Here is a 23,391-nt window from a genome sequence, read left to right as displayed (position 1 = left end):
TCAATTACGCATTCACTCTTAACAGTCTGACACTTCAGATTCTGGAAGTAGTTTACCATGTTCTTATTTTCAGTCATTACCATGTCTGATGTTCTCTCTTTTTTTTTTTTTTTTAATTTATTTATTTGACAGAGAGAGATCACAAGTAGACAGAGAGGCAGGCAGAGAGAGAGGAGGGAAGCAGGCTCCCTGCTGAGCAGAGAGCCCGACACAGGGCTCCATCCCAGGACCCCGAGATCATGACCTGAGCTGAAGGCAGAGGCTTTAACCTGCTGAGCCACCCAGGTGCCCCCTGTCTGATGTTCTCTTAAGGCCACAGTTTTATAAAGGCAATGGTAAGCAAATAAGGTGAGATTTAGTATTACCCTCTGGTCACATTACACTGAACTAAACCTCCACAAATGTGTCATTCTTACTTTGTTCTAGGATTTGGGCTGTTTTGAAACTGTTTAAAATGACTAAGCCAATAAGTAGAGTTTGTAAAACATTTAATTGTCCCCAGAGACATTTACTTTGACATCATTAATTATATTCAGATATGTATCATAAAATCATGATAGGAGGACTTGGAAGTTTGTAAAGTTTAAAAATTTTGACACGAACACATAAAGGCATATTTTGTATATCCTCTATATGAAAGCAAGTATATATAAATAGGAATACATTTTTGCATTTGCTCTTTATTCAAACTTTCTTCCATTTCTTTCTCCTCCCTTGGCTTTCTTTTGGTGATATTCAATGACTAGTAAAGCCAGACAGCAGCAAAAAAGAAAAAGGCATTGATCAAACCAAAATTCATTGGTTTCAGATACTCATTCCCAAGTTATACATTTGTCCTATTACCATGTTATTTTTTTTAGCATTTTTCTTGCTGACAAAGCAATAAATGGAGTTTATTCTAATAATTATCTCTACAGTATAGCAATTGTACCTTCCACAGTACTGTCTAGCTTTTTGAAAGATCTTCAAAGCAATTTCTAGATTTTACATTAGCTAAAATTGCAGGTTTAATTTCTATTTTAATATACAGTATAAGTTGGTGTCATATTTGTTTAACCTGTCAATTTACTATCATATAACCTATATAGCATATGATTCTCCAGTGATCCAAATGGCTAAATGAAGTCTGCCAGAGTTTCTAAAGTGAGTAAATGAAGAACAAACCCAAATTCTGTAGCTGGAACACAGGAAAAATTATTTCAACCTAGAGAAAGAACAGCAGCTGTTATAGACATCGACCTCCAAAGGAAAGAGTCTTGGGATTACTTGCCACCCTCATCAGAATGAAATGTTCACCAAGCTTCCCTCAATGTCCTCGTAGCTGAAATCTCACCAAGATGTGTTTAGGAGGTGAAGGTGAATCTGTTTGCTTGCACCCAAACCATAAGGAGAGCTTCTTGTTTAATTTTCTATTATCATTTTAATGTATTGTCTTTGTATCTTTTTAATAGATGTATTACATAGTGGAAATTATACAGAAAATTTTATAATCTACTTTTTACTTAGCAATTTATCATAAGCATTCCATAATATAACCTCCGACTATTAGCTGAACATTGGAGTTATATAATTTTGCTAAGATAAACTGTGCTATTAAAAATTGTTATTCATGTTTTTAACTTCTTTATTATTTTCTTACTAAAGACCTCCACAAATACAATAATTATAATAATTAGATTAAAAATATGACCAATATTGACAAATTTCCAAAAACTATGATCACCAGTTTGTAAGAATACCTTAACCAATGCATCTTTATCAGTATTATGCGTTATAATTTTTATACTTGCTGATTTGATAGGCAAAATAAAAATACATAAAAATATGACCTATTATTCTCCACCTGCACAATAAGAACAACGACCATATCTGATATTAGTTGTGTGCTTCCACTGGGCAACTCTGTGGTTGACACATAATAGATATTCAATAAATATTTGTTAATGAGGGATGCCTGGGTGGCTCAGTGGGTTAAGCCGCTGCCTTCAGCTCAGGTCATGATCCCAGAGTCCTGGGATCGAGTCCCACTTCGGGCTCCTTGCTCAGCAGGGAGCCTGCCTCTCTCTCTGCCTCTGCCTGCCTCTCTGCCTGCTTGTGTGCTTTCTCTCTCTCTCTTTCTGACAAATAAATAAATAAAATCTTTAAAAAAAATTGTCAATGAATATTTTTCAATGAACACAGTAATTTACTGTTTATTACTCACATTTAACATTTTTCACATACATTTTTGCATTTTTTTTCTCTTTTACAAATGAACTTTCCATGTCCTTTATCAATTATTTATTGGGATCATGACAGTTTTTGTAATTAAGATATAGCAGTTTTGAATATTCATGCATCAAACTAAATTATAAAACAAAAGCTACCAGATGCAAAGACAAGAAACAAAATTTGAATGGCAGTCTTCAACAACCAATTATTTATGTTCATTCAAGTAAGTAAAAATAAGTGTCATAAAGGAAATCAATTATAATTAAGAAGAATAAAATGTACAGTAATGGATGGTGATTACACTTATCATGGTTAGTATATGAGTAATGTGTAGAATTGTTGAATTACTTTGTACACCTGAAACTCATATAACATTATATGTCAACTATACTTCAATAATAAACTTTAAATGGAAAAAACATTATTCCTAACTCTATATCATACAGAGAGGATCATATGCCCATAGGACACTTTTAAATGTGTTGTATACTAGACCACAACATGCACAGCAGATGTTTCAAGCTGATTCCTTCTCCTGTGGATGCTTTTTTGAACCCAACAGAAGCTCCTGTCCTGGGCCCTTCTGACTTCAAATTCTATAACATTAATGATATATTATTCTGTTCCTTCATGAGTCTGCTCCTGGTTGTCTGATGTCACTGTACACAGACTCTCACCATTGGAATCCCATCACTCCCTCTTTTGGGTAAAACCAAAACCAGATCTCTGGCGTGCTCTGTCCTATGGGATCTACCTCTGATCCCCAGGAAACACTCATGGTTCCTTTATTCTATTAAACTGTGGGCTAAAATCTGACTTTCCTCTTGCAATCAAAGACTAACTCAGCTTGTCAGGTCTGAGTAAGAGAGCCCCTGAATTCTTGCATCCCTTTGTCTGAGATGTAGGTAGGAATTCACAGAATGACAACAGAAGTCTACCAAGACAATTTTCTAACTTCTAACTCTTTGACCTCTTTTCTTTGCTTTTCCTTTTTTTTTTAAAGATTTTATTTGTTTATTTATTTATTTGACAGAGAGGGAGAGAGAATTCAAGCAGGGAGAGCAGCAGAGGGAGAGGGAGAGGCAGGCTCTCCACTGAGCAGGGAGTCTGATGGGGGACTTGATTCCAGGACTCCAGGATCATGACCTGAGCTGAAGGCAGACGTTTAACTGACTGAACTACCCAGGCACCCCTTTGACCTCTTTTTTAAATCCTTGATCTGACCAAAGTTTCCAAAAGTCATAATTGTACTTCTTGACATGTCTTGACACTTAAGGATTTAGTTGACCCTCACTTTGGCATAGAAAATTCTATGTACACAGTATGGCACAACTTCAAAAATAAAAAGGAAAAAGGTGAGGATAAAGAGGAAAAGAAGGAATAGAAAGAAAAACACTGTCTGCTGGGAAAGGCCAGTAGCACTCCTGATGACTGATACTTCTTTACAAAAGCAGCTTTGCACCAACCATCCAGATCACATACACCAACAGATTTCACAAGAAAAGATCAGAGGTTCAAATCATACTTTTCTTTCTGTGTGGAGAAAAAGAAAAAAAAGATAGTTACTCATTTTGATTAGGACTTCCAATTTGCCAAACCCAAACAAAATCCAGAGATCTAGGCAACTATTTACATAGCCCACATAACAGCTTCCTGGGGCACAAAGCAGAGTGAGATGTGTAACACAGATGTAGAAGGAAACAGAAGAGGACTAGCCCTTTATGGAAGCTTGTAGAAAGTTTTCAATTAAAATTTCCCAAGTTCCCAATTAATGGCTTAGAATGGGATGGAGGTCAGAATTTAGCATTTGCAATAGAAATAAGTCACCTAATGCCTCAACTATTCTCTAGTCAGTATTATAGTCACTATATAACATGTTATAATAAGGGTCATCCAGATTCTATTTCCTGAATGAAGATAAAAACTTCAGTTGATCTGCAAAATAAGAAAGAGGCCTTCTTTTATTGTCAAATAGTCATATTAATTCTTTTTAAATGGTAATGCAATAAAGGATAACACTTTTTTTTAAAGATTTTATTTATTTATTTGACAGAGATCACAAGTAGGCAAAGAGGCAGGCAGAGAGAGAGGAAGGGAAGCAGGTTCCCCAGTGACCAGGGAGTCCAATGAGGCGCTCGATCCCAGGACCCTGAATCATGACCTGAGCTGAAGGCAGAGACTTTAACCCACTGAGCCACCCAGGCACCCCAAGGATAACACTTTTTAACCATTTAGGCAAGTTTAAGATTCATGATCCTAAAAAACTTTCAAACATCTGGATTATTTTCACCTAATAGTAATGAGAAACCTGGTAACAGCCCATGCAAAACCATGGGAACAAGCTAGAAAAGGAATTATTTTAAGTAAGGTTCACATCTACTGACATCAGGAAAGTATATGAAGCAAAAGCACACTCATACAAAAATGAATAGTAAACCAACAATCTGGAAGCCAAGAAGGTGACATAAAGGTAGAAAACAGAGAAAACGTATGAGTAGTCCAATGGCAAATGCTTCCAACAGACCTGGGTTTCTCAAAAGTGTTGAAGAAAAGGGACATTTTGGCCAAAGTACAAACCTGAGTTTATGTGGACAAATTAGAAAGAAGAACAAGAGAGAGAAGATGCCTAATGACTCCAATTCTCATGAGACCCTATTATACTTCTAAAATTAGCCTCCATCAGATTTCCCAGTATTCATTCAATAAATTTACTTTTACTTGAAACACTTAAGTAAGTTCATGCTTCTTACAACCAAACAACTATTATAACTAGTATATCCAATGTCTTCTATTATAATTGGTATCAAAATGTATTGGAAGCCTAAATTAAAATGGATCATAGGCCTAAATGTAAATGAAAGTCATAAAATCTTTAGAGGAAAGCATAGGGGAAAATTGTGACCTTGGGTTAGGCAAAGATCTTTAAAATACAACAAAAATATGTATAGTCCATAAAAGGAAACAATCTGAAGGGTTTGAAGAGGTGGGGGGAGTGGGAGGTTGGGGGAACCAGGTGGTGGGTATTAGAGATGGCATGGACTGCATGGAGCACTGGGTGAGGTACAAAAACAATGAATACTGTTATGCTGAAAATAAATTTAAAAAATGATTAAAAAAAATCAAGAAGTCAGGGTTTATTCAAATTAAAAAGTTTGCCCTTCAAAATACACAGAATAATAGTCAAATTCAATAATGTCATAGGATACAAAATCAACACTAGAAAATCAATGGCATCTCTATATACTAACAACAAATTTCCTGAAGAAGAAATTAAGAAAACAATTCCATTTACAATAGCATCAGAAAGAACAAAATACTTAGGAATAAATTTAACCAAGGAAAAGAAAGGCTTGTACACTGAAAACTATAAGACACTAATGACAGAAAAAATGAGGAGACATAAAAATATGGAAAAATATCCTATGTTCTTGAATTAGAAAAATTAATATTGTAAAAATGTTCTTACTAACCAAACCAATGTACAGATTCAATGCAATCCTTATCAAAATTCCAATGGCATTTTTTCATAGAAATAGCAAAAACAATTCTAAAGTTTACAGGAACCACAAAAGACCCCAAATAGCCAAAGCCATCTTGAGAGAGAAGAACAGACCCGAAGGCATCACATTTAATTATCTCAAACTACACTCTAAAGCTATAATAATCAAAACAGTATGGTACTTGCATAAAAACAGGTCAAGAGACCCATGGAATAGAAAACAGAGCCCAGAAACAGACTCACACATATGTAGACAACTAACACGCTCAACATCACTAATCTGGGAAATGCAAATCAAAACTACAATGAAATATCACCTCATATCTGTTAGGATGGCTTGTATGAGAAAGACAAAGAGATAAAAGTATTGTCGAGGAGAAGAGGGAACCCTTGTACACTGTTGGTAGGAATGTAAACTGATAAATGGCTGTATCAGGTTTTTCAAAATTTAGGAGGTTTTTCAAAAATTTAAAAATAGAACTAACATATGATCCAGCAATCCCACTTCTGGGCATATATCCAAAAGAAACCAGTATTTTGAAGAGTTATCTGCACTCCTATGTTCATTGCAGCATTTCTCACAATAGCCAAGACCTGGAAACAACCTAAGTGTCCACCAAACATTTTAATGGATAAAGAAGGTGTGGTATATATGTATATACCATACATACATATATGTATTTATATATTATTCAGCTACGAGAAAGAAGGAAATCCTGCTATTTACAACCACGTGGATTGGACATCATGCTAAGTAAACAATCTAGACATAGAAAGACAAATATATATGATGTCACTTATATGTGTCATCTAAAAAGTTGAACTCAGAAATAAAAAGTAGAATGGTGGTTACCAGGGGATAGAGGATAGATGTTGGGATGATGTTGATCAAAGGGCATAAATTTTCTGTTATAAAATGAATAAATTCTGGGAATCTAATGTGCAGTATAGTGGCTACAGTTAACAATAATGCATTGGACATGAAATCTAGTAGATAATAGATTTTAACTATTCTCAACACACACATACACACACACAAAAGGTAATAATATAAGATGATGAATGTATGAATTAATTTGTGTGGTAATTCTTTCACAATGTATATGCTTGTTCAACTATCACATACCTATTATATATATAATTTTATGTTGATTATGCTTCAATAAAATTAGAAAAAATAAAAATGTTAACAATAAAAAATCCATATAATATTCTTAGTCTTCACTATAAGCAATATTCTCCCTCTAACATTTATTTGCTTTAATTTTGACTCCCTCAAGTAAACCTGCAAATAAAAACCTGTCAAATGAACAATAAACATAATCTCTTTTTCCACAGAATAAAAGGCAACACAGAGTTAATTCCAATTTCTTTAGGAAATTTTATTGACTCCATCTGCCTTAAGTGTTTAAGCAGCCACATTGATTATACAATTGCTCGAAGATTTAGGAGGAATTGACTAGCTGGGGAAAAAAAACCACATACACATAGATTTGTAGACAAGCAGTTAACTCATGGCTCAGAAGTTGCAACTGAGTGTTAATAATGCTCTCTCCTTACAATTGCTTCTCACTTGTTATCCCTGCATGCTTCCAATGTAGCACAGAAGCCTTAGATGAAAAGTAACAAAGTTTAAGTCAACTTTTTATCAATACAACTGATCACTAACAAAAGTGATGACAGCAGTCTTTTGATTCTGATTTATGGGATAAGAAGAAGTAATACCTAGCCTCTAGCTGATGGCGGAGGTTACATTTAACCTCAAAAAGACAAAGCAAGTCACAAAAATATGAGACATATGCACTAAAAGAACATAGGAATGGGACAGAAATGTGTCTTTGTCTTAAATCATGTCCACTGAATCCCAGAACCTGGCTTTAAACTATTGCCCCTGTTTCCTTCAGCTTCCAAGGCCCAATACTCCTGGGTCTTCCTTTCAAATGATCACTCTTGCCTCAGCTTCATACTGCATGTCTTTAGGCAGTGACTCAACATTCTTTCCCACTTACACCAGTGAGCCGCAGGGTGATCCAGGACCAAAGCATTGGCCAAATCTAGTCTCCACGCCCTCCTGAGGAAAAGAGTTAAAACAGAAGCTCCCCAGCAGGTAGAGTAGGGCTGTGAATGGAAAGCCAAAGTAGTGATCAGTATAAAATTCAAGTACCCCAATAGATGTCAGATCACTGTAGAAATTGATTAAACATACAAAAGAGAAAATAGTATTAAGGAATGAGAAATTTTATTTAAAACCAAAATTATACCAAATGCTTGTACACAAAGTACTTAAAGTAGCACTTAAAGTAGCACTAGTCACAACAGCCAAAAGGTAGAAATGTCCATTAACAAATGAATGGATAATTAACGGATAATTAACAGATGAATGGATAAACAAATATAGTATGTATAAGAAATGGAATATTACTCAACCATTATAAAGTGCTGATACATGCTACAACAAGGCTGAATCTCGCAAATGTTGTACTAAGTAAAACAAATCAGACACAGAAGGTCATATGTTCTATGACGTTGCTGCCAGGGGCTGGGACAAGAGGAAATAGAGAATGACTGTTTAATAGGAATGAGGTTGCATCTGAGCTAAGGAAAATGTTTTTGAGCTAGACAGAAGTGGTAGTTGCACAGCATTATGAATGTACTAAGTGCTACCGCATTGTATACTTTAAAAGGGATAATTTTATGTTATGTGAATTTCAGCTCAGTTAAAAACAAAACTATTTTTAACCATTTCTGCTTTCTGAAGACAACTGCATCATTCAGAGTGTAAACTGAATCTAGGTCCTCTTCCCTTCCTTCTATAGAGGGATGATGGAGGAAGAAAGGAAAGGAAGACATTTAAAGTCTCTGTAAATTCTTTATTGAGACTAGTGGTTTGTGATATATAAACAAATATATATATATAATTATTAAATGAAATTATATAAATTATATGAAATATAATTGGATATGGAAGGAGCTGAGTAAGAGTAACAACAGAGGAGGATTTGAGAGGAAGCAGAATCCACTTGTAAGAGGCCCGAGCCCATGGGCAAAGTTGGTCCATGAGAAAGTCTTGATATTAGGAGAACCGATAACATTTAAGAGCAGAGATATCAAACATCCCAATGCAGTTTGTGAAAAAGAAAGTTACTGATTCTCTGCATTGAGCACAAAACAGTTTAGAGGTCAGATCTGTAAATGACACCCAATAAGAATAACAAATTAAAGCCAAAGTGATGATAAAACTCTTAACTCACTTGAGAACCCACAGAAATCTAGCTATGGTATTAGATCCCCTCCACATTTTATGGCCTTAGAATAATACCTTCAAAAAACTGGATCACAAAAAATGTTCAACCACCTATTTCAAAAAGAATGAAATACACTCAATCTTATTTGTATTAAAAATATTAGTATTTTAAGTAAAAGCAAAAAGTTTTTTAAAATTTTTATGTTATTATTTCATTTTACTGGTGCTTTAAATTTCCATTTGTGTGCTTTTATAATATATATTAATGCCAAAATTTTTAAATAAATAAAAGGAATATAATTTGGAGAAGTGTGCTTTAAAATATTTTACTAATAAGGGGTGCAATTTGGAAAATGTGGAGATTATGGCTTCAGATGATAACATTTTAGCTCATATGGCTATACATTCTTGTTAAATTAAAATTCATGGAGAAAGAGCAAAAGTTCCCATTTCCAAGCCATTCAATATGAAAGCACCTTATTTATATGTAAGTGACTTGGTGAAGTTTCTCTTGGTGAAACTTCATTGGGATTCCTTTAACATGCATAATATCCCATGTTTTCAGCTGGCTTTGCCACACCAGCCTCCGGTATCTCCATGGCTAAGGAACCTTGTCCCATAAAACACTGACTTGACTCCTTCTGTTCTGTAGAGATAACAGCTTATCACTGCTGTGATAATCATATCTGTGTGAAATTCCTTTTCAAATCTATGATTTCCAACAGTTTCAGGGAAGAAAAAATCCATAAGCTGTCCAAAAACCTTTTGATTTAGATCAAAGTCTCAAGAACTGTTGAGCCCAATTTAAGTTTTTTATAGCAACATATTTTTAAGCATCTATGATATCCTTTACTAAAAATGTTTCACTTTGTTTCTCCCCAAACACTAATGTACATTTATAGTTACCTCCTTTACAAATCCTAAACTTTGTTTCACTTATCAGTTGTCAGGGTTTTTTCCCTACAGCTATGCAACACTCAGGAATAGTCTCCCCACCAATGTGTATATCTATAAGAGTTTAATCAGAAAAATAGGTGTGTATAGGCTTTACTTAAATGGGAAAAAATCACATAGAACACAATAGCCTGTTTATTCCTTTCATGGGTGCTATGGGGTAGATTACAGACTGTCTATAGTTCTGCAGACATGAGCCTCGGGTTTTTTACAGCACCTATAGAATGATATGATAGATAGACACAGGTTTGGGATTCACAAAACAGGGATTTCTGAGTTCATATTCTGTCCCTGTCACAATTAGCTGTAACTTTCTTTACCAGCTCTTTACAGATGAAGGAGTGTTTATGTTTTAAAAAATCTAACTTACAAAGTTAATGAAAAGCATTATATGAAATAAACTATGATAAGTGTCCTGTGTATTGAAGGAGTCAGCAGGACCCTCATACCTCATTTAATTATACTATGCTTTGCACCACCATCTAGCTCCCCTTGCAGACAATTTTTTTTTTAATAAATGGCAATTCATCCCTACAACTTCATCTAGTTCCAACACCCCTGGAAATCTTCTTAATAAAATCTGAACACTCTCTGATCTGCTTCCTTCATTTGTAGTAGGTTTGACTTGCAAATTGGGGACAATAACTTTGGAAATCTCAAACCAATATATGATTATGATCCCATAAATCATGTCCTCCTACAGTGCTCAGACATTAAGTATTAGTTTGAGATTTACTGCATCAGGAAGCAGAAGATGGGTTCAAAGAAGGTCATGAAATAGAAAGTAAATGTTTATGTTATAGAGAAACTCCTTCAACAGAGGAAAGAAGATTGCAAGAGATAAGCTAAAAGGGATAGCAAGTACCAAGAGTAGAGCAAAAAGGTTGGATGTCAAGCTCTTTATTATTGCCCCTATTAGCAAGAGTCAGTGACAGCAAAGCATAAGACAGGGTAAAGTTGAAATTCTATAGGCTTTTGCCTCACTCACCCCTAGAGATTCTAGAGGAAAATCATCTACCACAATATGAAACAGCTGCAAAAAATTAGAAATTGTGTGGAGAACATTTCAGCCAAAGAGGGTAGGAGGAAGCATACCTCTCCTTTGTCCACATGATTCCTTTGAGTCCATGGGTTACAAAAAATATCCAAGCATTCACACATAGTCTGAAGCCAGTGGTTCTGACATAAGGCCATTATGGTGAGGGATGAGTGATTCAAGGTCTTGGGGCTTGAGGGGCGATATGACTAAGTCTCAGTGGACCTACAGGAAGAGCAGATTTCAAGATGATGCCTAGTCTATAGACTGAGAGAGACATTCCCCTATTCATTGGTCTTGCAGAGAGATCAGAAGATGAGTCTCACCAGCTCACAACACAGCAGCATATGCCAGCAAGCACATGCTGACCAGGGAAGACAAGAGGGAACTCAGCTAATAGCAGGGGACCCTCATTTACACAAATCATCCCTCTTCTCAGTAAGTTCAAGAAAACTTCCTTCTACCTGTGGAACCCATGTTAGAATATAGAAGAGGTGAAAACAGTAACAGATTTACTAGGGATAAGAACTTTGGGATAACTATTGCCAGTTTTAAAGTTGCTATTCATCTGTTTTAAATCTGAAGAGAGTAATAAATCTTTAATTGGAAAGCTTATTTCCCTACTATCCCTCAGGCCATATACCTCAGCTACTCCCCATGGGACCTTAAAAATCAAAATGTTTTAGGGGCGCCTGGGTGGCTCAGTGGGTTAAAGCCTCTGCCTTCACCTCGGGTCATGATCTCAGGGTCCTGGGATCAAGCCCTGCAATGGGCTCTCTGCTCAGAGGGGAACCTGCATCTTTCTCTCTCTGCCTGCCTCTCTGCCTACTTGTAATCTCTGTATGTCAAATAAATAAATAAAATCTTTTTGAAAAAATCAAAATGTTTTAGAAAATTTAAAATTCTTTTTTTGACAGATGTGCATCTAAATGTTTAAGCATATGAGCCAACAAAAGGATCTGATTGTCGAAAGGATCAGATTCCCACAAATTAGAGTTCTTACTATCAAACTTTACTAATAATTTCAAGGATACCCAAAATTAAGGGCCACAGTCAAAGCAGAGAAATAACTTGGACATCTTGCACAGTTCCCCAAGATCTTTTCTATGCATCATGTGCATGTTGCTGGCTGAAAATAATAGAAAATAATGAGACCTCTTCATCTACTGAGGTCTCTTCAGTGAGGAGCATTTAAGTTATTAAACATTTTGTTTCAAATCTTCACACGGCCTATGTGTCAAGACATTTCTAAGAATCCATAGTTCATAAATTCAGAGAAATGAGATAGAGATTAAAAAAGAGCAAAGATGACTAATAAGATAGACAGATAAACATGAGTACAGATAAACATAAATCAAAATAAAGCTTGAGTGTCTATATTAATATTTGACAAAATCAATATCAAAACAAAAAATATTATATATTCACCAAGAAGGAAGGAGGTTATTTTATAATGATAAAGGAGTTAATTCATCAAGAGAACTTAACAGTTGTAAGAGCTTATGTACCTAATAATAGAACTTGAAAATACATAAAGAAAATCTGATAGAACTATAAGGAAATACAAAGATAGACAAATACAGAGAGTTGGAGATTTTAATACCTGTTTCAATTATATATAGGAAAGTAAACCAAAAATCAGTAAGGATATTGTTAAGGGTTAAATTTTGTCCCCTCAAAAATTCAGATGTTGAAGTCCTAACCCGCAATATCTCAGAATATGACCTTATTTGGAAATAGAACATTACAGAGGTAGTTAGCTAAATTACGACAAGGTCTTATCAGTGTACCATAGGTCCCCAGTACAATATGATTGGATTGGATCATAAAAAAAGGAAATTTGGACACAGAGACAAACATGTTATGTGAATTTTAGAGTTATGCTACCTCAAGTCAGGAAAATACCAGAAGCTAGAAGAGAGGCTTGGGATAAATCTTTTTCCTAATACCTTCAGAAGAAGAATGGCTCTGCCCATACATTGACCTCAGACCCTTGAATATTTAGTTTGCGGTATTTCATTACAGAAGCCCTAGCAAACTAATACAAATATAGAAAACTTGAATAACACTAACAACCAACTTGATCTAGTTGACATCGATAAAACACTCTGCCTAACAAAAGGCAGAATATACATTCTTTTTAAGTGCAAACAGAACATTTTCTAAGATGGACCATATTCTGGGCCATAAAACCAAGGACACAGGTTATACAAAATATGTTCTCTGACCACAATAGAATGAAACTAGAAATCAATAACAAAAAGTCTTATTTTTTCTTTTTCTTTTTTGACAAAAAAGTTATGATTCAATACTTAACATATATTGTAGCATACAATGTTCAGGTGATCATGTTGTAGATTTAAAATTATAGATTTAAAATGAAGAATTGGCAGCACCGGGGTGGCTCAGTTGGTTAGGTAGCAGACTCAATTTCAGCTCAGGTCATGATCTCAGGGCTGTGATACTGAGTCTCACATCAGGCTCTGTGCTCAGTGGGGAGTCTACTTGAGATTCTCTCTTTCTCCCTCTCTCTGCTCCTCCTCCTATGTAGTTTCTCTCTCTCTCTCTCAGAGAAATAAAATAAAATAAAATAGTAAAATAAAATAAAATAGAACTGGGGAGAGGCTAACAAAAGTTTCTTCCATTTGAGTCCAGATAGTGTCTAGGCAGAATCTCTTGTAAACTGCATACCATGTCAACCAGAAAAGTCAGGATTAAATTATACAAATACTGGAAGGCATATGCACTCAAAAAATGCATTACAGCCTTGTTTATAACCACAAAAAATAGAAACAATTTAAATATCAACATTAATTATTTTAGTAACAGAAAAAGGAACATGAGAAAGAAAATGTAATCTGAGTAAGTTTTAGGATGTTAATTCCTTACCAGTACAGTAAATCCACAAAGGGCTTACTTAATACTCCAGGAAATTCTTCATTAACTAACAAACAACTTTGAAGGGTGAATGTTACATCAATTTTGGAGAAAATATAAAGTTGAAAAAACTTTTTTTTTCAGGATTTATTTATTTACTTCAGAGAGAGAGACTGTGTGTGCATGAGCATGCACCTGTGGGGTTGGAGAGGGGCAGAGACAGAGAGAATCTTCAAGCAGACTCCCTGCTGAGCATGCAGCCCAAACTGGAGCTTGATCCCATGACCCATGAGATCATGACCTGAGATGAAAGCAAGAGTTGGGTGCTTAACTGACGGAACCACCCAGGTGCCCCAAATTGATAAAAAATTTAATAATCCCTTTATGCCAAAGGATAGTAATAAAACTACTTTCATTTTACTTTTACATAGGAACTCCAACTTACAAAGTAATTTTTCATAAATTACCTGATGAAAGTTTCAATATATCCATAAAATAAACAGGATTTGGGATATGCTGAGTTTTCAGAGGAGGAAGTCAAGGCACAGAGATTAAGAAAATGTAAATGTTGGAACTAGGAATCAGTTCTTTTAATGCCTAAACCATTCAGTTACTCAAGTATATATAATTGACAATGAACATTTTTTATCTATTTTGATTTATATATGAAAGATTAATTTATCAATATATTTTATCCCATAATCAAAAATGTATCAAGAGAAAAAAATTACTCCAAATTACATTTGGAAAATTGAATGATATCTTTGTTGCTTATTATGGTCCCAAAATGAATGATTTACAAAACTCAAAACAAAAATCACAATGTCATGTCCAAATGTAGGACAAATAGCTGGCTAATTTTCTCTCACATGCACCTATCTAATTTTCTCTTCCATTGTTAGGGTCCCTGAATCCCATTACAGTGTAATCAATGTAATGAATGCAGAAATAAATAAATAAAATGAAGCAGGCTTTGCCTCACAGCAGATATTTGCATTACATCCATGAGAATTTGTTGTTATTTTTAAATTAGCTTCAGGAGAGCTTTTTTATTGACTCTTAAATGCAAAAGAAATAGTCAAACCAAATAAAATTCCATTTTTAATAACCAAATATTACACTAACAAAAGTCAAGCATATCTATTTCTATTATTACATGTATGCAGATTTTGATACAGGGCAATCTTTAATTTTCAATTAAAAATGAAAACAATGCTTGCCCTACATTTTGACTATTCAGATCTCCCACAAATACAGACGGTATTAAAACTGCATTATACTTAAGTCTGCATAATAAAGAAAATGATAAACTCAAATGGTTTAATGGCGTATCATTCAGTTTTTCTGACTACTTTATTGCTTACATTAATACCCCATTAACCAAAATACCAGCCAAGAACCAAAAAGTAAACCATGTATTATAGTGGGAAAAAAATTGAACTTTGGAGTCAGATGAAATGATCTTGAATCCCAACATAATCACTTACTAGCAAGGTGATTCTGAACAAGTTGCTTAGCCTCATTTATAAAACAGAGGTAATGATAGCTATTTCTTATGATTGTATGGCTTAAATAAGAAGTGAAAAAAGCATGTGGGATGGCTTCTGCACATAATAAGTACTCAGTTGTTATTTTTGTCATTAAGCTGCTACTTCATAAAACTAAAATTTTACTCACAGAAAACCATGGAGATAACCAAGGACCTGTTTTCTCTTGTACACACGGCTCTAAATATCTTACATTTCCTAATTCTCAGTACCAATTTTTCATTCACTCATCCAGTAAATATTAACTAAACTCCAACTATGTGTCAGGCATTGTTTTAAGCATTGGGGGGGTACAATAGTATTTGTTTATGATACAAAGCAAAACGAATTAAAATCTTTGCTCTCATGGGCAATACAAAAGGTACATAACTAAAAATTACAGTTTGCTAAATAGTAATAAAGGCTAACAGGAAAAAAGAATAGAAACTGCTGTGATTGGGTATGAGGGTCCAATGTGATCTAACCTGAGAAAGTATTATTTAAGTAAAGACATTTAGGAAGCAAAGGAAGAAACTATGTAAAGTGGTCAGATTATAGTTATATAAGGCTCATTAAGATCTTGAAGGATCATTTAGATTTGGGAGTATATAGAAATTCAAAGAGCATCAAGGACTAGGACCCAGGCCCTCTATCATTTAAAAATCAGAGAAACGGGGCTGGGGGAGGGGGGAGGAAGGCAGCAAAGAAGACTAATAAGAAAAGGTCAGTGGGATAGGAGAAAAGTTAAGAACAGTAGTTGTCTAGAAAGCCAAGCAAGAAAAATGCATCAGAGCAAAGGAAAAGATCAGTGGTATTAAATATTTTAGAAGTATCAAGTAACATGAGGACTGAGATTTGGATTGTATTTAACAATTTGGAAGCCATTAGTGACCTTGATAAAAGATGTTTCACTAGAGTGATAGAGCAAAAGATAGACTAGAACTAACTTAAGAAAAGAAATTGAGGCAGAAAGTATAGAGAATGTTTTCCAGAGGCTTCATAGCAAAGTTAAGGAGAAAAACTAGTGGTGATAGGAAGAAAATAAATTAGGAAGAGTTTTATTGTTCTTAAGATGAGAGAAGTTCCAGCACATTGTATGCTGATGGAAAACATCTCAATGTTTATAGCAGCACTATCAACAACAGCCAAACTATGGAAAGGGCCCAAGCATCCATCAACTGGTGAATGGCTAAGGAAGATGTGGTGTATATAGATATGCAATGGAATATTACTCAACCATCAAAAAGAATGAAATCTTGCCATGTGCGTTAACATGGATGGAGCTACAGTGTATTATGCTAAGTAAAATAAGTCAGAGAAAGACAAATACCATACAATTTCACTCATATGTAGAATTTAGGAAACAAAAGAGATGGACGTGTGAGAAGGGGAAAAAAAAAAAAAGAGGAGAGAGGGGGAGCAAACCAAAAGAGACTCTTAAGGACAGAGAACGAGGTGAGGGTTGATGGAGGAAGGTGGGTGTAGGGATGAGCTAAATGGGTGATGGCTATTAAAAAGGGCACTTGTGATGAGCACAGGGTGTTGTATGTAAGTGATGAAACACTAAACTCTACTCCTGAAACCAATATTACACAATATGTTAACTAACTAGAATTTAAATAAAAACTTGGGAAAAAAATGTATTGAAGGCATATGCTTTAGATCAATTAATAATTCAGAACTGTAATTCTTAGACTTCATGGTGACTTGGTAGTAGGTCTTCCTGAATCGGCCTGTTCACAATTTTTCAACTGAAAAAAACAAAAAATACCTCCCCCCCCATATAATGTACATGATGACTGTAGGTAACACTGCTGGATGGCATATTTGGAAGTTATTAAGAAGGCAAATCCTGGGAGTGTCTGGGTGCCTCACTTGGTTAAGCATCTGATTCTTGATTTTGATTCAGGTCATAATCTAAGGGTAATGAGATCAAGCTCTGTGTGGGGTTCACACTGGGCGTGGAGCCTGCTAAAGATTCTCTCCCTTCCTTTCCCTCTGCCCTTCCACCCCATACTTCCCCCCTTGCTCTAAAATAAAAAAGTAAAATCTTAAAAAAAAAAAAAAAGTAAATCCTGACAGTTCTCATCTCAAAGGAAAAAAAAAATTGTATCTATTTAAGATGATGCATGTCAACCAAACTGTCTGTGGGGGACAACTTTATAATATACGTAAATCAAGTCATTATGCTGTACACCTTAAAGCTAGACAGTGCTAAATGTCAAATACATAAAACAGGAAAAAGATTAAAAATTTTTAAAAAGGAAACCTGATGATGTAGGCAAAAGAGAGGACAACTGTTATAGCAATGACCTTGAGTAGTTATAAAAAGGAAAAGTAAGCTGGTGCAAAATAGATGGTAATGAAAGGTGGGAAAACAGTGTATGTCAGTGCTAAGGCTCATTGGTAGATATGGCACTGGAATCTTACAGACATTCTTTCTTGAATGCTTCTAATTTCTCAGTAATATAAAAAAGCAAAATCAATAGCTAAAAGTAAAGTCTTTTGGATTTGAAAAAGTAGAATAAGATATGAAATAACAGTCTAGGAGACGGAGTAAAATAAGTGTGGGAAAGGAGTAAGACAATTTGGCAGAATTGAGTCTCAAAGGCGATAAGTGATAACAAATTTAGGAAGAAATCATGAATGGATAAATAAAAAATGATATATACATACAGCCCTAAAAAAGAACATAATTCCACACAATGCTACAACATGGGCAAACCTTGAAGACTTCATGCTAAACAAAATAAGCCAGCCACAAAAGGACAAATATCGTATGATTGTCCTTACCTGAGGTACCTAGAATAGTCAAATTCATAGAAACAGAAAGTAGAATGGCGGTTGCCAGTAGGTTGGGGAGTTGAGGAGTGAAGAGCCGTTGTTTAATGGATACAGATTCTAGTTTGGGAAGATGAAGAAGGTCTGGTGATGGATGGTGGTGGTGTAAATGCACTTAATCCCAAAGAATTGTATACTTCAAAATGGTTAAAATGGTAAATTTTATGTTAAATATGTTCTGTCACAATACAAAATGTAATTTGTCAAGCAAAAATCATAAAATAAAATGAAATCAAACAGCATGGTTTTATGTTCTTCTGCAGTCATGTTCAGTCATGCAGACATAGAGCAGGGGGAGAGTTGGATTAAACATGATTTTTATGATCAAATAAGAAGTTATTATAATGATAAAGACAAAAATGAGGGAACTGAAGGCACAGAGGTTACAGGCACTAAAATGCTGGTAGAATTATACCCAGTAGGACTGAAAAATTATTGGAGCTGAGATAGTCAAGAGCATGAGAAAAAAGTAGGAGCTGGTATTCAGGGAGCTGAAATTGAGATGATGGAGGAATTAAATTATATGTATTGACAGCATCAAAAACATGACCATGGGAGTGAATGATATAGGCAGGGCTAAAGACAAAAGTCAACAAAGAGGAGAAAAATCAAGGACTGAGGAACCAGGGTATTGGAAGTATCATCTACACAGATACTGAAGTCACTAAGGATTAAAATCCATATTGTGGTAAAGAGTGCCAATAAGCCAAGAGCTAAACATTTCAGGGAATAGAAGATAGCAGAGTAGGGGTGAGGCAGATGATGGCAATAGATGGTTACCACAAGGAAGGGGGAGGGCAGTAATATAATCTGATGAAATAAGATTTAAAAGTGAAAGTTTGTAAGGAGAAGAATGATCTGAAATCAGCCAAGAGGACATATAGTCCATCTGTAGGCCCAGTGGTATAAGATACATGAAAAAAAATATAGCTATTACTTTGAGGAGGGCTTCAGGTGAAGAAGTGAGCAGATCCAGTTAGAATATGATATTAATGTTATGTTCAGAAAAGAGGTTAGTGATAACGGGGATTTGTCAGTAAATCATGTTACATTTTAATTGGCCAAAAACGAGGAGGAACAAACCTGTAGTCCAATAAAATCAGATTTAATGACTTGATGCAGCAAGGGAAGGTACTGCAGAAGAACCATGGAATTCAGCTTTTAACAAGAGGGAGGAGAAAGCATGCTTTGTAAGGGCTGGGTTCCTGCTTGAAGGATTCTAGGGAACATCTAATGGAAGCAAGGATCAGTTCTGGATTGGTTGCAGTTTCTGAGGTAAATTTTGGAGAAATAAGAATTAACTACGGATTAAATGCTGTTATGAAGTGAGGGTGGCTTAGCGAATGGTTGTCCCCAATAATAGATGAGTATGGCAACATGGATCTAAAATGTAATAGTCACTCAGAAAGGGGAATCCTTCTGGAATTTTACAGTTGCCACATGAACTCTGCAGACATGCTATGTCCTACTAACTCTGTAGCTACATTTGCCCCCAGCTGACCTCCCAAATGGCAGGGTTGCTTTTCAGTCTGAGTCAATAGTCGCTCTCTCAGCCCCAGATAGACTTTGCCTCCTTCATTCATGACTTCCAGAAGGCACATTAGAGGAGATTCAGAGGTGAGAGATGGGGCCAAAATGGACATATCTTGGACAGAAAGGATTAAAGCGTAGGAAATGAGTGATAACCTGGAAAGCATTGGCTTCTTATCCCAATCATTAGTTCTGACTTTTCTGGGACACACTCTGGGGGCAAGTTTCTGAGTATCTAATGGAGTGGAGAAGGTTGGAGGTTTCTCTACAGCTCTCAGAGTCCTGGAGTGCCCGATAGCCTTCTTCTGAGGGAGCCCTATAGAGAGGTGGATCTATTTGGAAAACACTGGCTCTCTTGACTTCTATGAGGAAGTAATAAATAAGCAAAAAACAAGGCTAATATAGGTATTACCCCATAGTGAAGAGAAAAGACAGCAGAGGAGGAAATAAAAATTATAAAACAAATTTCAAAATGCAGTTTGAAGTTAGAGGATATAAAGGCAAATAACCCAATATGCAGTATATTCCCTGAAGTCATTATAGTGTTATAGCAGAGTGTAACTGATATTCATAATGATGCCCCTGAATTACTAATAAAATGGAAAATCATGGTGACTATGCTCTTTACAAGGCAATCAGTAGAGCCAGAATATATTTTATATTTCCTTCTGTTCACAATAAATAATCCATCAATCCTTTTTCACTAACTCCTTCAACCTTTAAATATATTTTTAAACAATTTCCATCAAGAATATTTTTTAAGTGTTGAGACAAAAGATTAAATCCTCAACTACATAGAAAACTGGGCTCTATAGACAAACTGTTACCCCAAAGGTTGTCCAGTGAGTGGACTGGAACATGATACGTTCCCATGTTCACATTCTACCTCTCAACAGATTGTAAAAGAATAATGTCTTCTACCAATACCACCCTTAAAAAAAAATACTGGAGAGTTCAGCATAAAACAGTCCTTGCCTACTGGCACAACGTAACACAGATTTATAGCATTAAACTCACCTTTGCATAGTGTTTGACAGTTTACTTACTGCTTTCATAGGCATTACACCACAGAGTTTTATAAATACCCTGTGAAGATGTGTAATCTCATTTAGGAAGGGCAGAAACTGTGCTTCAGGGAGTTTAAGAGACTTGTACAAGATCCCATTTCTAATGAGTGGAGGCTGGACTTCCATTCACATCTCAACTTTCATATCCAAACAACCCCTCGGGCAAGGGGAAGAACAGGCAGAGGTTATATGAGTACTTTGGAAGGGCAACCAAAACCCAGTTCCTATCATACACCTAGGGTAAAAACGACAGATAGGAGAGAGCAAGAGAATGAGAAGATGTCTGCACTTCAAACATAGGTCAGATACAGGAAGCAGCCCAAGTAGGCTAGGGCAAGTTTCCATCTTTTTTTTTTTTTTTAAGATTTTATTTATTGGACAGACAGAGATCACAAGTAGGCAGAGAAGCAGGCAGAGAGAGAGGAGGGAAATCAGACTCCCTGCTGAGCAGAGAGCCCAATGCGGGGCTCAATCCCAGGACCCTGGGATCATGACCTGAGCTGAAGGCAGAGGCTTAAGCCACTGAGCCACCCAGGCACCCCAAGTTTCCATCTTATTTTGAGCAAATTCCAGCCCTGCAACTGATCTTACTCAGGCAGTATTCATCTGAGTTTGACCTTGGAATATTCCTTCTATTGGTCTGATTTGACTTGAACCATGGTCCCATATCTAAATTTAGTGTTTTCACATTGACCAAATTATATAAGTTCATTTTATATACAAATTGGATACTGTCCAGTATGTCTTGTGTGGAAATCCTGCCTTTATTTTCACTGTTCTCATATTTCATTACCTTACTCATCTGGCAATGTACTGGTTGTGTCTAAGGCAGAATAAGATCTCCATTTAAATAAAAGATCCCTAAATATTATAAGCATACCTCCCTGATCCCTGTAGAAATTATCTTCCCAAATCACTATAGGCAAATACACTAATCTACACATCCAAATGCATATTTAAGAAACCTAAGGACACCTTTGAAAATATGAGCAATAAATAGATGTTTATTAATGGACATGGAGAACAAGTGGAATTGAAATGAAAGCATTACAGTCTATAATGTGCCTCAAATATGCTTCAAATACTGTATCATTTATTGCTTTGCTTAGATAATAGTAAGCATTTGCTGTATACCATGTTCTGCCCACATGTGGTTTGCAGGAAGACATATCCATGTGAAGAAACATGACATGAATTCTATAGGGTATGGTAGGAACACAAAAAATAAAATGGCAAATTATAAACTAGATTATTGGAAAAGCTGTATCAGCAAAAACACCTTATAATCTGAATCCTGAAAAAGGATTGAGTGTCTTGCTATGGAAATTGAGAGGAATGGAAACTACCAGATGAGTGTGTTCATGATAAAACTGCCTATGACAGGAATCCAAAAATGTGGAACAGAGAGGAGAGCTAGGTTAGGAGACAAAGAAGTAAGACCATGAAAAACTCTCTGTGTCATAAAAATGAGGTAGAACTCCGTTCTTTCAACAACATTCTTATCAGTCAAAAGCAAGCTAACTGTTATAACAACTCTCAATTTCAGTATTTTGAAAGCAACTTCATAGCAATATTGTAACTGACACAAATGTAATAATACATGTGTGGGTGGTAGGGTAATGTTTGCAATGGCATGGTAATGAACTAATTGTCAGATCTTACTCATTGTCCGTATTTTTTATTTGCTTGATGATTAACACTTTTTCCCACGGGCCAGTGATTCAAGATAATTACATGGTTTCCTGTTTGTTAAGTATCCAAGTTCAATAAGTATGTATGGGAACTGAAATATTTATTCTACATCTGTTGGAAATACTTTATAATAATTATTGAGCATCTAATATCCTCTAGGGTCTGAGCTAAGTGCTTCGTATATATGTAATTTAAATACTTGTATTAGGTAAAACCATTTTTCCCATTTCTCAGATGAAGAAACTGAGGCTCAAAAATAGTTCCTCCAGGTTGAATCACTTTATGAATGGCACATTTGAACTTGAACCCAGGTTTCAGAGATAACAAAAACGGTATTCCATAAGCATTAAACTACTACTAGAAACACAAATATAATTATAGTTCTTTCCCTCAAGGAGTGCATGATTTAGTGGAATGAATAGTCAACTGCAAAATAGACAATAGAGGCACACTATAAAGGCACATTAGATAAAAACCTGCCACAGAACTGAGCCACTGAGGAATGTCTTCCATGGAATGGGACCTGAAAAATGAAGTATAAAAAGGAGAAGGATATTTTAGGGTAAATGGAGAGAAGTATAAAGTCTCTGAAAAATCACAAATAATTCCATGTGACTTAGAGGGCCTGATGGATGGCATCAGAACCTTGCATTAAGACACATCCTGTTCATAGACGGTTGTAGCCTCTCTGTTGGGGCCATTAGACATACTCTACCTGGCAACAATTTAGTCCAAAAGAATATAAAGCTAGAGGTCAATGACCTGCTAAAATCCCTAAAATATGATCTGTAAGAAGAGCCTCCAGTAAAATAAGATCAGGAAAGTATATGGTTTCTAAGAGCAGTAAACTTCTGCTGGTATGTACCATGAATGGGTTGGTCTCTGTCTAGGGCAATAAGTACAATTTACTCTTT

At 35.5% G+C, this 23,391-nt stretch overlaps 1 long non-coding RNA gene across 1 annotated transcript; it reads right to left on the bottom strand.

The window, feature by feature from the left end:
* Window positions 1-3,288: 3,288 nt before the first annotated feature.
* On the bottom strand, window positions 3,289-22,984 carry LOC125099770 (uncharacterized). The gene is made up of 5 exons (XR_007127343.1): window positions 22,954-22,984; window positions 19,875-20,942; window positions 11,004-11,169; window positions 8,962-9,065; window positions 3,289-3,744 (listed from the first exon to the last, which is right to left on the bottom strand). It is a non-coding gene; the product is annotated as an uncharacterized LOC125099770 (long non-coding RNA).
* Window positions 22,985-23,391: the final 407 nt, after the last annotated feature.

The sequence above is a fragment of the Lutra lutra genome, chromosome 5 (genome assembly GCF_902655055.1).
Source record: "Lutra lutra chromosome 5, mLutLut1.2, whole genome shotgun sequence".
NCBI classification, from domain to species: Eukaryota; Metazoa; Chordata; class Mammalia; order Carnivora; family Mustelidae; genus Lutra; species Lutra lutra.
This window is presented reverse-complemented; position numbering and strand designations above follow the sequence as displayed.